Genomic DNA, 13196 nt, shown 5'->3' on the forward strand with positions numbered 1-13196 from the left:
CGGAGCACTGGTCTTAGAGACAGACTTTAAGCAGTGCCGTAGTCTCTTTGCCATGTTTTCTGCATGTGTTTTCTCTTCTTTCCGTCTTTTGCGATATCTCTTTTCGATTATCTTTTATTCCTGTCACTTCTTATCTTTTATTCCTCCTTTCCCCAGCACAAAGTAGCCAGCCGGTCTGAAAACTCGCTAACCTCCCTCCCTGCTTTTCTGTCTATTTCCGCTTCCTTCCTCCTTCCTATGTCTGGATCACTTGATCTTTGGTGAAGACGATTGTTGCAGATGTTGAAGCACAAGGATGAAGTTGCGAATGCGTGTGCAATGTCTGACCCTATGTGCCCTCAAATGAACGAACATTCGACTTGTACCTATTGGACAGCACTAGAAGGCTGTAGCATAAAATGGCCAGAAATAGAGCTCTGTATACTAAAGCATGGAATGTACAGATGTCCATCATGTTTTCCCGTGCATGAATCTCAAATGATGGGTGGTCGGCGAGTCTTTCTTTTTTCGTAGAAGCGCAATGGCGGCTCCACGAAAGAGTTCACTCCATCCTCGTACCCAAGAATTGATGGACCTGTTCAGAATTGATGGCATTTTCATTAATGAAGAGGGGGTATGACTTGATATGTTTGCACATGAAGGCAATCAACGCGCAATATTTGGTGTAGACAGCGCCTTTAAGTCTTGTGCTCAAGGTAGGTAGATGTCAGGGTTGCTGTCCCCTCCAATCGTACTTGCACCTGAAGGTAATAAGCGCAGAATCCCAGGGCAAATGTCATCTGGATATATCAGAAGGCCGACCATCATTAGTAAACTGTCAGCTGGAGCCAATCAATCTTATCTTAGCAATCTTATCAGTCTTTATTAATGGTAAAAATAAAAGTATAGAATACAGGTAAATATACAGAAGGAGGTCCCAAGGTTACAAACGATAGGCGGGACCTCCTATGAAATGTCAGATCAAACAAAGTGGGGCTTAGTAGTCTTACCTGAAGCAAGCCACAGTGCGAGTAATTTTCAGCTGTGTGGCCATCTTCTGTTTGGATAAAAATACAACCGCTGAGTTATATAGTCTCATTATCAACGAAATATGCGACCTCTGATTCAGATAACCGCCAGTATGCTGAGAATGGCGTTATGCCCAACATTGTCATATATGGCCTTTCGCATCGAGAAAGACAGCAACTGATTGCACTTGCGACTTTTCTCATGTTGAACAAACGTCTTTAGGTCAATTTTCGATGCAGTGTGTCAGAGGAATGGGGCGATACGCCGTCCAACAAAATGGTGATTTTCCTGGCTTTAGTAATGGTACCAGCCCACTTGACTCCTGTTGCTGGGGAACAGTACCTCTATGCCATGATTTTTTTAAAGTGGTCACTAGCGCTCTTCTTGCCACCTGTCCAAGATGTTCAATGGCAATATAGGTGAAGCCGTCACGATCTGGAGAGGTTGATCGTTTAGTGGCGGACAGCTAGGGCAGCTTCGAGTTCTTCCATTGTAAGGGGCTCCTCCATTGCTGGTACTCGAGCCTTCGGGATCATACTTATGTCGTCATTGGTGGTAGCAGGCTTACCAGTCATTCTCGCACAACAACCCTACGCCACATCAAGCTGAGTTTAGCAAAGATCCTTTGAGTGCCATGCAACAGCAGAATTGAATCAGCTGAGCTACATCAATTTACCAAAAGATCGATAAGCTTCACAAAAATTCACCTTTCCTTGTTCACGTACACTGGATACAAGGACATATCTCTCACCCTTTCTATGCAATGGTAGATAGACATGCACACGACAAGAAGGAGAACACGCACCCACCGACAAAACTTGTACAAGACTTACTTACGACTTTCTTAGTCCAAAAAAATTCCCACAAATGCGACACACGTGCTCTTATCCCCCCTAGTGCCCGCTTTTTTCCCCGCGACTTCACAAGGGGGGAGGAAGTGGCCCTGAGGTGGACATGGGCTGGTGCAGCCCTCAGCCCTGCTGTCACCTGCAAACGGAAGGGCTTCCCCATTGACGACGCCACCTGCCCAAACTGTACAACCCTGCCAGAAGACACGGATGTGTACCACTGTTGCGGCTTACCCAGGCTTAAGAACTATCCGGGAGCTCTTGCTCAGATGTTCTGGCCTCCGCAGCGCCGTCATGCTGACTTTAGCAAATGGAGTCAGAACGGCCTTAATTACTGAGCCTGGCTAAATTTACAGCATGATGCGGATTACGTTAATATTTATAGGCTTCTTTCTAGTCGTTTTTTTCTTGCCGTGAGGGTAACCTAGCTCCTCGAAAAAAAGAACTATTTACCTTCAAGACACTATGCGAGAAAGACCCACAGAGTCCATTAATCCTTAAATATATATATATATATATATATATATATATATATATATATATATATATATATAATTTGTTTACGTTTTCGACAGTGTCCACAGTATTTTGTTTAACTCTTGGTGTTTCTGACGCGTTGGTTTCTAGTGTTCTAGGGCAACTGTAGATTGAAACGCGCTGGCCTCCCGCCAGAAAGGTTATTTTATGCCATTCGTCGACGCATGAGCCCGTGGCGTAATGGTTTCAATATCAGGCTTCGGTGCTAGAGGTTCCCCGGTTGAATCATGCCATTGGACAACTTTGTTAATTTTTATGTATTATTTAAAACGCTGATGATGAGTTTGCAAAGTCGCAAAACTACTTAAAGCCAAAAGGACGAAGTATAGGCAAATCCATGGACTAACCATCATTTCCATGCTTGCTGAATCACCTCACTTGCAGCGCCCGTTCCTTCAAGTAATTACCCGCCGCGGTTGCTCAGTGGCTATGGTGTTAGGCTGCTGAGCACGAGGTCGCGGGATCGAATCCCGGCCACGGCGGCCGCATTTAGATGGGGGCGAAATGCGAAAACACCCGTGTGCTTATATTTAGGTGCACGTTAAAGAACCCCAGGTGGTCGAAATTTCCGGAGTCCTCCACTACGGCGTGCCTCATAATCAGAAAGTGGTTTTGGCAGGTAAAACCCCATAATTTTTTTTTTCAAGTATCACTGTAGGAAATTCTATGTTTGGAACGGTGAACCACTACTCCGCTGCCCCGTTCCTAGATGGAGGCCCCATTCTAGCGAGGTACCCACGAAGAAGTGTCTCGAATTCGGCATGAAAGCTTAGCTTTTAACAAGAAAATCCTGTTGGCGATGCTGTGGTCGTGTCTGCTTGAAGCTGACAAGAAGAGCGGTCAGTGGGGAAGAATGGAAGAAAAATCGAAAGAACCATGTATACAGAATGATAAAGCGACAGAATGACTAGAAAGAAGGGGAAAAAAAGCTATTGCAACGCAATTTAGAAAAACCCGATTAAGCCAACTTTTACTTTAGTCCCCGTGTCTTTGCGTTGTTGAGTAAAATTTAGACTCAAATTAAGGAGCATTTTATCTCCATCTTTCATTTGAGTCCTGCAATGCTCACATGGAAAGCGCAACAAATCAGGGCATGGCGCTGCCTGAATGCCCAACTGCAAGAAACGCGCAGGACAAGAACGTGCAAAGTTGACGGGAGCAGCGCTCCACTTTCTGCCACGCTTGCTAGGCTGTGTCGCTAAAAAGGGAACGTTGCAATCTTCGGCGTTTACGCCAACGTGTTTCTCTAATGCCAGTTTGAATCACAGAAATATTCTGTATACGCAAACAGCAATTTTCCTTCGTTTGTTTGTTTCAAAACTACACTGTTGCGCCCTTTCGCGCTTTCGTTAGCTGTCCGGCAGACTTTTCGAAATCCCACCTCTTGAGCCTATCTGTCAAGACTTTTTACTAAACAGGCGGACTTATGCGGCGCGTGCGTTCGCACGTCTTGGGCCATATTCGAGTTGGTCCTGGCAAGCGCTTACACGGGAGCTCTAGATTTGTCGGAGCTGTCCGCTCGCATCGGTGAAGCCGTGAGAACACGCTGCTAATGGCGCTCGTGGATGTGACTAAAATCCCGACGTGATGCCGGAGGAAGAGACAACCATTCCACTCGCTATCTCTCTCCAGCGACCGTGGTTTTGCCAGAAGCAAGCCTCCTCGGCGCCGCTGTTTTCTTTGCACCACCGTTCTTCCCTACGCCTTCGCGGCTTCCTGGTGTCTTCTTGTCCCGCTGCCGTGCACCGCAATCTAGTCAGGGCCAATTCTCGAGCGCTTCCTTTTCTGGAAGCGCGGCTTAAGCTGTGTCACAATCGTGTAGTTACATACGAACGGCAAAAAGAAGACAAACATAGGGCGCACGTCGGAGAAGGATAGCTGCGAAGAGGGGGTGGGGGCGAGGGGTGAGGCGGCACTGTTTGGCTTGACGCGAGTTCTTTGTTTTGCGAAACTCAAGAAAAGGCGGAACCGAATCGACAGCGACCAGTGTGTATGCAAAGCCATTAGGCTTCCTTCACCTGCGCAGGGATTGCTCGCTTGAGGATCGCCACCTTTTTCTCTGTATCTTGACACACGAAGACTGTCAGTTCTACAGCGACATTCAAACTGAATAGTTTTTTTTTTCTTTTTCGGGTCACAAGTTGACTTTTATTAGGACTGCAGTAACTTAGAGTGTTTCTTCTACGCACGAAGCCTCGTTACCCCTTCCCCGAAGTCGTGAGAATTGACAGTGGAAATATACCATGGAATGCTCTTAACTAGTGTGCATCGCCGATTTCATACCACATGTCTGTTGTTAGTGTATCGTCCTTAGTAGATCATCTACAGAGCATGGAATTAGTAATCGCAGTGAGAGCACCTGTGTTCAGCCAAAAAAATAAATAAATCATAAAATAAAATTATTTTATGTAATATCGGCTCGGCTCATAGGTAGATCTAAAGCACATGGACTGCGCAGATGATATTCAACAGCTTATTTAATTTTCTGATTTATCTTATATTTGGGCTGGCCATTTCATTATCAGTCAGATGAGTGACACTCGATATGTGCATATTCATGGACAATCATCCGTAACTATGAGCCCAGAATGGGTGTACTATATGCCACTGTGACAACAAGGGCTTTAAATACCTAAATGTCTTTACATGTGCGCCGATATTCACTGTGCAGACACTGTCATCGCCATTCTTTCTTCGACAAGCATCCTACATTGTCATCATCCTCGTGACATCGACGTCGAGGTCTCGTACTGTGCAATTGCCAGATTGGGTGTTCGCATTTCGCCATCGCCTGTGAACATTATAGTGCATAAACATAAACATTGCATGAGGTTATGCGTTTCCTATAGTGAAAATAAACACAATTCTAGTCATCACATTTCCTTGTATCGCATTTAATTATTCACTTCACAAAAATTCGAAAAGATATGTTGCATCAAACATTTGTTGTTGTTGTTGTTTTTTTGCTCATCTCGCGTCTTAAGCCCTGCTGGCGCCTGCAGATGCTTATTTCAAGTTGTACGCATTTTAGTTTCGGCTTAGGTGTTGAAATCATGGCGGACGGGTGAGTTTTGTTGTATCCGTTTTCAATTTCGCACGACGTCAGGCAGGCACGCCGGCAAGCATGCTGAAATACGAACTTGTGCACCTATGTTTCCAGTTCAATTAAGTTGGATACCAACTTCCACGGACGTGCATGACTTGACAGAACCACATCAAAATGCGCTGATCTGCTTTGTCCTTGTGTGCGGCATGATTGAGTGGAACTGAAACACTTAAGGTGGTCGTCTGGGGAATTTGGTCTGTCGTGTGAATGAATTTCAGGACGTCAACTCATCAAATCTAATAAAACAGTTACCTGCAAAAAAAAAAAGCATTAGCACTGGCCATCGCGACAATTTCATAGTGCACACATGCTTGCTTACATGTGCTACTATTGACCATGAACAGATGCGTGTTGTTGACCTGTTCATGCCAGCCATGCCATTCATGATGTAATAGAATTTCGATGTCGCGTGTGTATATCACGCAAACCGAAAACGCAATAAAAGAGACACATGCTTAAACCAACGTGAAGAAAAAGCCCCACTCGTAAAGACCGCGTGCAATGTTGCCTTAAAACACGAGTTACTGGTACGAGAAGTCATCCTCAGCGTGTCAGGTTTATTTATTTATTTATTTCAAGAAACCCCTAAAGGCCCTCACAACGAGGGTATTACATAGGGGGTGACAAAAATTCTACAAGCAACCCAGAGAAGCGTATTCAAGGAATAGGCAAAGAATAAAAAAAAACAGAACAACACTCAATGAGACATAATGAAAGAAAAAACGCATCGTAGTAAACAAAACACAAAAAATGTATATATATTAAAAATCAAACACATTGCGGTAATGGAACAAAACTAGAAAAAAAAAAGCTACTCATCACATTCATTTTTTTAGAAGTTCATGAAACTTGGACGAATTCATTTCAGTTGCGATTGAAGCAGGCAGCTGGTTCCACTCAATAATTGTTTTGGGTATGAATGATTTCGCAAAAGATGAAATGCGGCAAATGATGCGTTTGATCTTGAAAGGATGGTCACGGCGTGGAAAGACCGCCGATGGTGATTGAAAGAAATCGTCATGAAGCAACGGATGATGGTAAATTTTGTGAAAAAGTGTTAAGCGAGCAAGTTTGCGACGATGGGAAAGGTTATCAAGACCAGCACGAGCCTTTAACAATGTGACGCTAGTGAAACGTGAGTAATCTGAAAAAATGAAACGAGCAGCACGGTTCTGCAGGGATTCGATGTTATCTATGAGGTAGGTTTGATGGTAGGGACCATCTCGAAAATGCACCTTAGTGCTCTATCCTAAAACACACATTACCACCTTACAATCAGCATTGGGCCAATGAACAAAGGGTGCTCACAGCCTATTTTCCCCAAAACTCTCATCACTGCCACGCTAATAAGGTTTCTCAGCCAGGTCAGGTAAAGGCGACGAAGGTCAAGGAAAGACGACGCAATAAAATTTTAGAGCACAGCTCTTAGGCCCCCATTCCTGCCTTGAGCGTCGGCGTCCTCGGAGCCTCTCGGCGTAACCGAGTGAAAAAAAAATTAATTATGGTGTTTAACGTGCCAAAACCACTTTCTGATTATGAGGCACGCCGTAGTGGAGGACTCCGGACATTTCGACCACCTGGGGTTCTTTAACGTGCACCTAAATCTAAGTACACGGGTGTTTTCGCTCCCATCGAAATGCGGCCGCCGTGGCCGGGATTCGATCCCGCGACCTCGTGTTCAGCAGCCCAACACCATAGCCACTGAGCAACCAGGGCGGTTAACCGAGTGAACGAGCACAGTGAAGGATGGAAGAGCGAACGCGGAGCGCAACGAGAGCGCGAGGATGAAAGTGGAGGAGGAGGGCGCAGCGGAAGCATGAAGAGGACAGCAGAGGAGGAGGGTATGGCGAAAGGGCGAGAAGGAAAGCGGAGGGCCGCACGAGACATGCGTCACAACGGCAACCAGGCACGCGGCGAGCACGTGCACTGATACCATATATTGAAACAACGCACTGGCGTGGGCTTCAGACCACTGCGCATGCTCTACTTCCGCCTGCGCCTCCGCCTGAGAATGTGCTCCACGGGAGCCACGCGTTCCAGTGCTCACGCTTTTTTTTTTTTTTTTTGTGAACGATGAGCGACGCAAACGGTGGAAATGCTACGTCTGTCGCTGCTACTAGACGAACTGCCCAAGAGGGCCGCCGCCGAGAGGACCCTGTCGTTCAGAATCAAATTCTTTGCCACAATTTATAGCGAATTCAAAACACTTATGCAGCTGCGCTCAGTATTGGCATTATGGAGTATCGTAATAGTCGGAGAATTTTTTTCACCCACTTTTATCCCATTACTGAAGCGAAATCACTACACGCACTTCAAAGTTGTGTGTCCTCGCCGTTTGCAGCAGGATCGTTTTATTCACATTCCTTATTCGTTTGTTGTTTATTTGCTGGTAAACATTGCTTGTCAGTCGTGTGTGATGGCAAGTTCGCATAAGAAAACATTGTATATGAATGATTGAAGGCGCTAGGCTCCATTAGGGCCGCATAAATTTGCGTAAATGTTTTTCGGCATAGCAATAGGTACGATCGACAGCACCAGGCGTTGTCGTGTGATTGTCCTCGCAATAGAAATTTGTCGTCATCCATCATGGGCGCTAGGTGGAACGAAGGCAGAGCTGGGGTTGTGTAGTTCGCATGATCAGTCATTTGTGGTTTCATTAAATAGTTCGGTACATATTCTCGAAAGTGCGCGCCCATCCTTCTTCTCGCGAAGTAGCTTTATTTATTTATTTATTTATTTATTTATTTATTTATTTATTTATTTATTTATTTATTTATTTATTTATTTATTTATTTATTTATTTATTTATCTATCTATTTATTTATTTATTTCAAGTACTTGCAGCGCCCGAAGGCATTATTTCAGCGGGAATACACAGTGTTACATAAGCTCGATAAAAGACATAACTGATCAAACAAAAATAACACAACAATAAAAAGGTTCACTCCGCTACAAATTCAACAGAAATGCTCTGAACGATGCTTCAGTGCGACAATCAGGAATTTCCTGTGGTAGCTGATTCTACTGTGATATTGTGTGTAGAAAAAACGAGTGCTTGAAGACGTTTGTGTTAAAAATATGTTTTTCTTATTTTTTAAAAAGTGGTCATTTCTGTGAGATAAGAAATGAGGAGGTGAAAGGTAAGTTTCTTTATCTATTTTAACTAAACCAAAAGAAATTTTAAAAAGTATTTCTAATCTCATGTTTTGCCTGCGTGTGCCTAATAATTCCCACTCCAAGCTATCCTTAAGGGCAGTAATGCTAGAAGTAAAGTCATAATTACTACAGACAAAATGGGATGCGCGGTTTTGTACATGCTCGAGCATAGTAGACCGAGTGTTAGTTTGCGGGTTCCAGGCCATGGAAGCATACTTTAATATGGGTCTTACGTTCGAAAAGTAAAGTAGTTCTAAAATTTTGGAGGAGCTAACCGGAAGTTGCGTTTAACAAAATTTAGCATTTTACAGGCTTTCGCTGTAACATATTCAACATGTTTAGTCCAAGCCATATTCGATGAGAAATAAACACCAAGATATTTATACTCGGTTACTCGCGATAGCTGGAGATTGTCTAATGTGTAATGAAACCGGTATGGATCTTGTTTACGTGTAGAAGAGACGTATTGACACTTACTGGGGTTCAAAGACACTTGCCACCTAGACACTTGCCACAACTTCATTGATGAAGGTTGACGAAGGCCGCACCAGCGGGAAGGGAATGCCCGGCGTAGCGAAGCCCCCGAAAGAAGCTTTCAGGAGGGACAGCGCCAAGACCTGTGCGTAGAACGGGTGTGAGAACATAGTCAACGCTATGTCGTGCCCCTTCCCTTCCACTTTCACTTTCTCTTTACACACATCCTTTAAGTTGTGCAGGTATTTCCACTCTTTAAAGGTGTTTATTTCATGCATATCTTATTTTCCCCGTAAAGATCGCCAGCACGGCGTAACCAAAGGCAGCCCCTGGAACTCAGCTTTAGTTACAGTAGGAAGCAACTTGCGTAACAATTTGAAAAGTTATTTATTTATTTAATAATTCATAATAATTTATTTAATGATTTATTGCGAGAGTTAAATGTGCGTACCAAGTAGTTCCAGATATAGCGCTAGCGGGTCGTAAAGGACTTGATATTCAAACATATGACAGCTAACAAGAGCTCTTGGCATAGAGAGGTGGTGTCATGCAAACGCAGTGTTTAGGCTGTCTTCAAGGGGCTCTGAGCCGCTTTTTATCGAAGTAGCGAAATGCCCTTGAAGTTAGAATAGCCAATTTCAGAAATATTTTGGCGCAAGAACTACTTCAATGCGTTGGGCAGAAGCGGAGTTATTGGCAATAAAACGGTCGCCTGCGCGGTGCTTCCGCTCCTTCTTTAGTGACTTCCACTGCGAAGGCTGCGGTGGAGCGGGGCGAGCCCGCAATGCTCCGTTGACTGAACGTCACCATGGCGCACAGTTCAAATTTCAACGAGGACAACCACGCCAAACGCACATGTCCTCGGCGAGCCGCAGTGCGCTCAATCAAGAGACTGATCTCGGCGCCCTGCGGCGGCCGCAGAATCGACGCTATACGTAGCAGACCGCAGCTACATGCAACTGCAGTTCGTATGCACAGCGTTTTCTCTGTCCACGACAGGGCTTGAGCTGACGCTCGCGCTCATATGCTCCACTCTGGCCGTGCTACGTGGTGCAGATCGGCTGCGACTTTGGAACTGCTAGGCGGGGCGCGGCATTTCAGGAGGCGCCCGATGTTTGTGCACAGACGGGAGTAAGATCGGCTGCGAGAGAGAAAATGTGAACGCTTTTGCTCCTTTAATATCTGACTCTTTGCCCAGGTACTACGGAGAAGTTTATTTGCTCGTTTTGCATGCATTTGTCCGGAGCGCATGTAAGTCGTGGACCGACTTGGTACTGCACCAGCTTGGCTGATAAATAGCCACATCCAACTCGCACTTTTTGAAGCGCTTTCAATAGCTCAATACGAAGCAAAGTCTGTGAAGGCGTCTAACCAAGAGTGGCCAGGAGTGAGAGCGCGTTGGCAAGCATGCGTGTGGTCTAGCCTTAAGTTTCGCGTGGTTCGAGGCTACTTGAATATTCAAAACTAGTCTAAATTGGCGGAACCCGATGGGTATAAGACACCGATAAGCAAGGTGGCCAAAGTATATTTCTTTTGCGGGCGGCCGCGGCTGAGTGTGAGTAGACGATAGACTGCTTCTTCCGGAAGTACGTAATTATTATCGAAATTCGACACCGGATTTTTTCTTACTTCAACATGTTTATTAAACTGCATCAGTAAACATACACAATAACAGTAGGAAGAGGGACAGAGAGAGAGAGAAAGATGCGTAGAAAGGCAGGGAGGTAGAAGTGCACTGATCCAATCACCCATCTTGAATGATGACAGCCAATAGCAGCCGCGTATGGGAATCTGCTATATTACGAAAGAAAGCGTCCAGAAAAGTGTGAAGGCTCATTCCCATCAGCCACTGACATTGGTCGTACGAGCAAGTTGATCGCATATGGTCACTATTCTCAAGAAGCAATCATTTTGGGCCAGTCGCTCTCTACTCGATTTTTCAGTCACGCGGGTGCAGTCGCAAAAAAGGCTGAACCAATCAGACGCGCTGGGAGAGGACGTCTCTATGCGCTGATACTTATTTGCAATTGATATGCAATTGTGCGCAGATTGCGACTGGCTGGTCGCACTCGCCGGTGTGACCATCGGTCGCCTTCAGTCGCTTTTTGGTCGCCAGTCGCAAATGGTCTCGCCACCTCCCCAAGTCACCGGTGTGACTGAGCTTTGAGGAGCAGGCTTATCTTGAAGAGAGAGCGTTTGAGAGCAAGCTGGCTTCGCACTCCGCTTGCAAGCTCCGCGCGCCGCGCACGATGGCAAAATTGGACTGAGATTTTCACAGCAGCGTATGCTATCGGTGGACTGTGTTATTTCCCCAAGCCCGAGGGATGATTCAGGACCCCTTTAAATTGTTTGTTTAAATTGTTGTGTTTGTCTACCAACACAACACAAATCGCGGTGGACGGAGCTGGGGATCATGTAGACGCGGACTGCGATGTCAAGGAGTTTCCGGCGACGTACAGAGAGGTGCTTGGCCACTATAGGAAAGAACGAAGAAAATATACAAAACCCCACGGGCACCTAGACAGGTCCCAGGCGGCCGACCTGAGATGGTTGCAGACGGGCACTTTCACCAACCCCTACCACCTGCACCGCCTGTGGCCGCGCTGCACCCCTGGCCCGGCTGCCCGTGGTGCAAGCACGAACGGGCCGATATGGCCCGTGTTCTTTGGGAATGCCAACGCCTTGAGGAAGAAGGACAAGGAGGAAGGGGGAAGACAACAGCAGGACCCTCTGAAGCGGGGCGCCTCAGTGAGAGATGGCAAGCCGCCCTCCTGAGCGAGGCACCCGAAGACCAGGAGGGGGCCATCCAGCGGGCCAGGGCCGTTGCCAAAGATCTCGAAAGATTTTCCTCGGGCGATGGACCCCTGGCAGCCTAGCTCCGGGAACCAACATCAATAACCGTCGGAAAAATAAAGCTTATTAATATCCTATCCTATCCTATCCTATCCTATCCTATCCTATCCTATCCTATCCTATCCTATCCTATCCTATCCTATCCTATCCTATCCTATCCTATCCTATCCTATCCTATGCTATCCTATCCTATCCTATGTAATGCAAACATAAACGCCGTAGTATAACTGCCGTAAAAACAGCTCAATAAAGAGGAAAGTGCATAAAACATGTGTCCTTTGACCAATACAAAGGTGTATTTTCTCAGAAGTACTACATAGAACGGCCATTCAACGTTTCCTTACACCGTGCTAGTCTCATTACAAAAGTGAAAACCTGCGAAAAAGTCCCCGCACATAACAAAAGAATCGGGAAGCAGGTGGGGCAGAATGTCATATTGGAGATCGGGGCAGGATTAACTGTGCGAGATTGGAAATCGAACTGAAGGCGTGGGGTTGAAAGGCCAGCATTTTGCGAATGAAGTTTCGAATAAAAGTCTGACAATCACAAAAACCGGTAACTGAAATGCATAACTGCAACAGAGCAAAGCGTCAAATATCACATTTTATTCTATATTAATTTTCTCGATCACCTGCATTCTATTTCTCTTACCGGAAAGCACCAGCTGCTGCGTTGCAAGAAGAAAATAGGGGAGTCGGGCATGCGTCATCAAATATTTGCAGGAAAACATTAAAGTATGGAGTTCGTATTCAGCGCCCACATCACGCCTTTTCTTTAGAGAGAGAGAGAGCGAGAGAGAAAGAGAGAGAAGTGATAAGGAAGAGGTAGGGAGGTTAACCAAGCTAAGCCCGGTAGGGAGAAAGTAGAATCGCCTTTTCCCCAGTACGGTGGGGGATTGGAAGAAAAGAAGGAAGAGAGAAGTTCACACTTAGCGCTGTTACACAAACGTTCATTAGCGCCTTGTGACCTTGCACATAGCAGACGCACGAGGCCAAGGGCCCAAGATCTCCTCCTCGGTGTAAGATGTGTCGTAAGCTGCCCGAAGGACACTCCTCTAGTCTTCGTATGTGGGGCAGTGACACAGTAGGCATTTGTGAAAGAAACTCCTACTCGCAGGGAGCACAGTAACGTTTCTTTCCATCGGTTAAAACCGGTTAAAAGTTGCAATCTCATATTTGGGTCCGTGCCATATAGGCGCCGCTTGGTGAACTCCG

Source organism: Dermacentor albipictus, chromosome 1 (assembly GCF_038994185.2).
Source record: "Dermacentor albipictus isolate Rhodes 1998 colony chromosome 1, USDA_Dalb.pri_finalv2, whole genome shotgun sequence".
In the NCBI taxonomy this organism is placed as follows: domain Eukaryota; kingdom Metazoa; phylum Arthropoda; class Arachnida; order Ixodida; family Ixodidae; genus Dermacentor; species Dermacentor albipictus.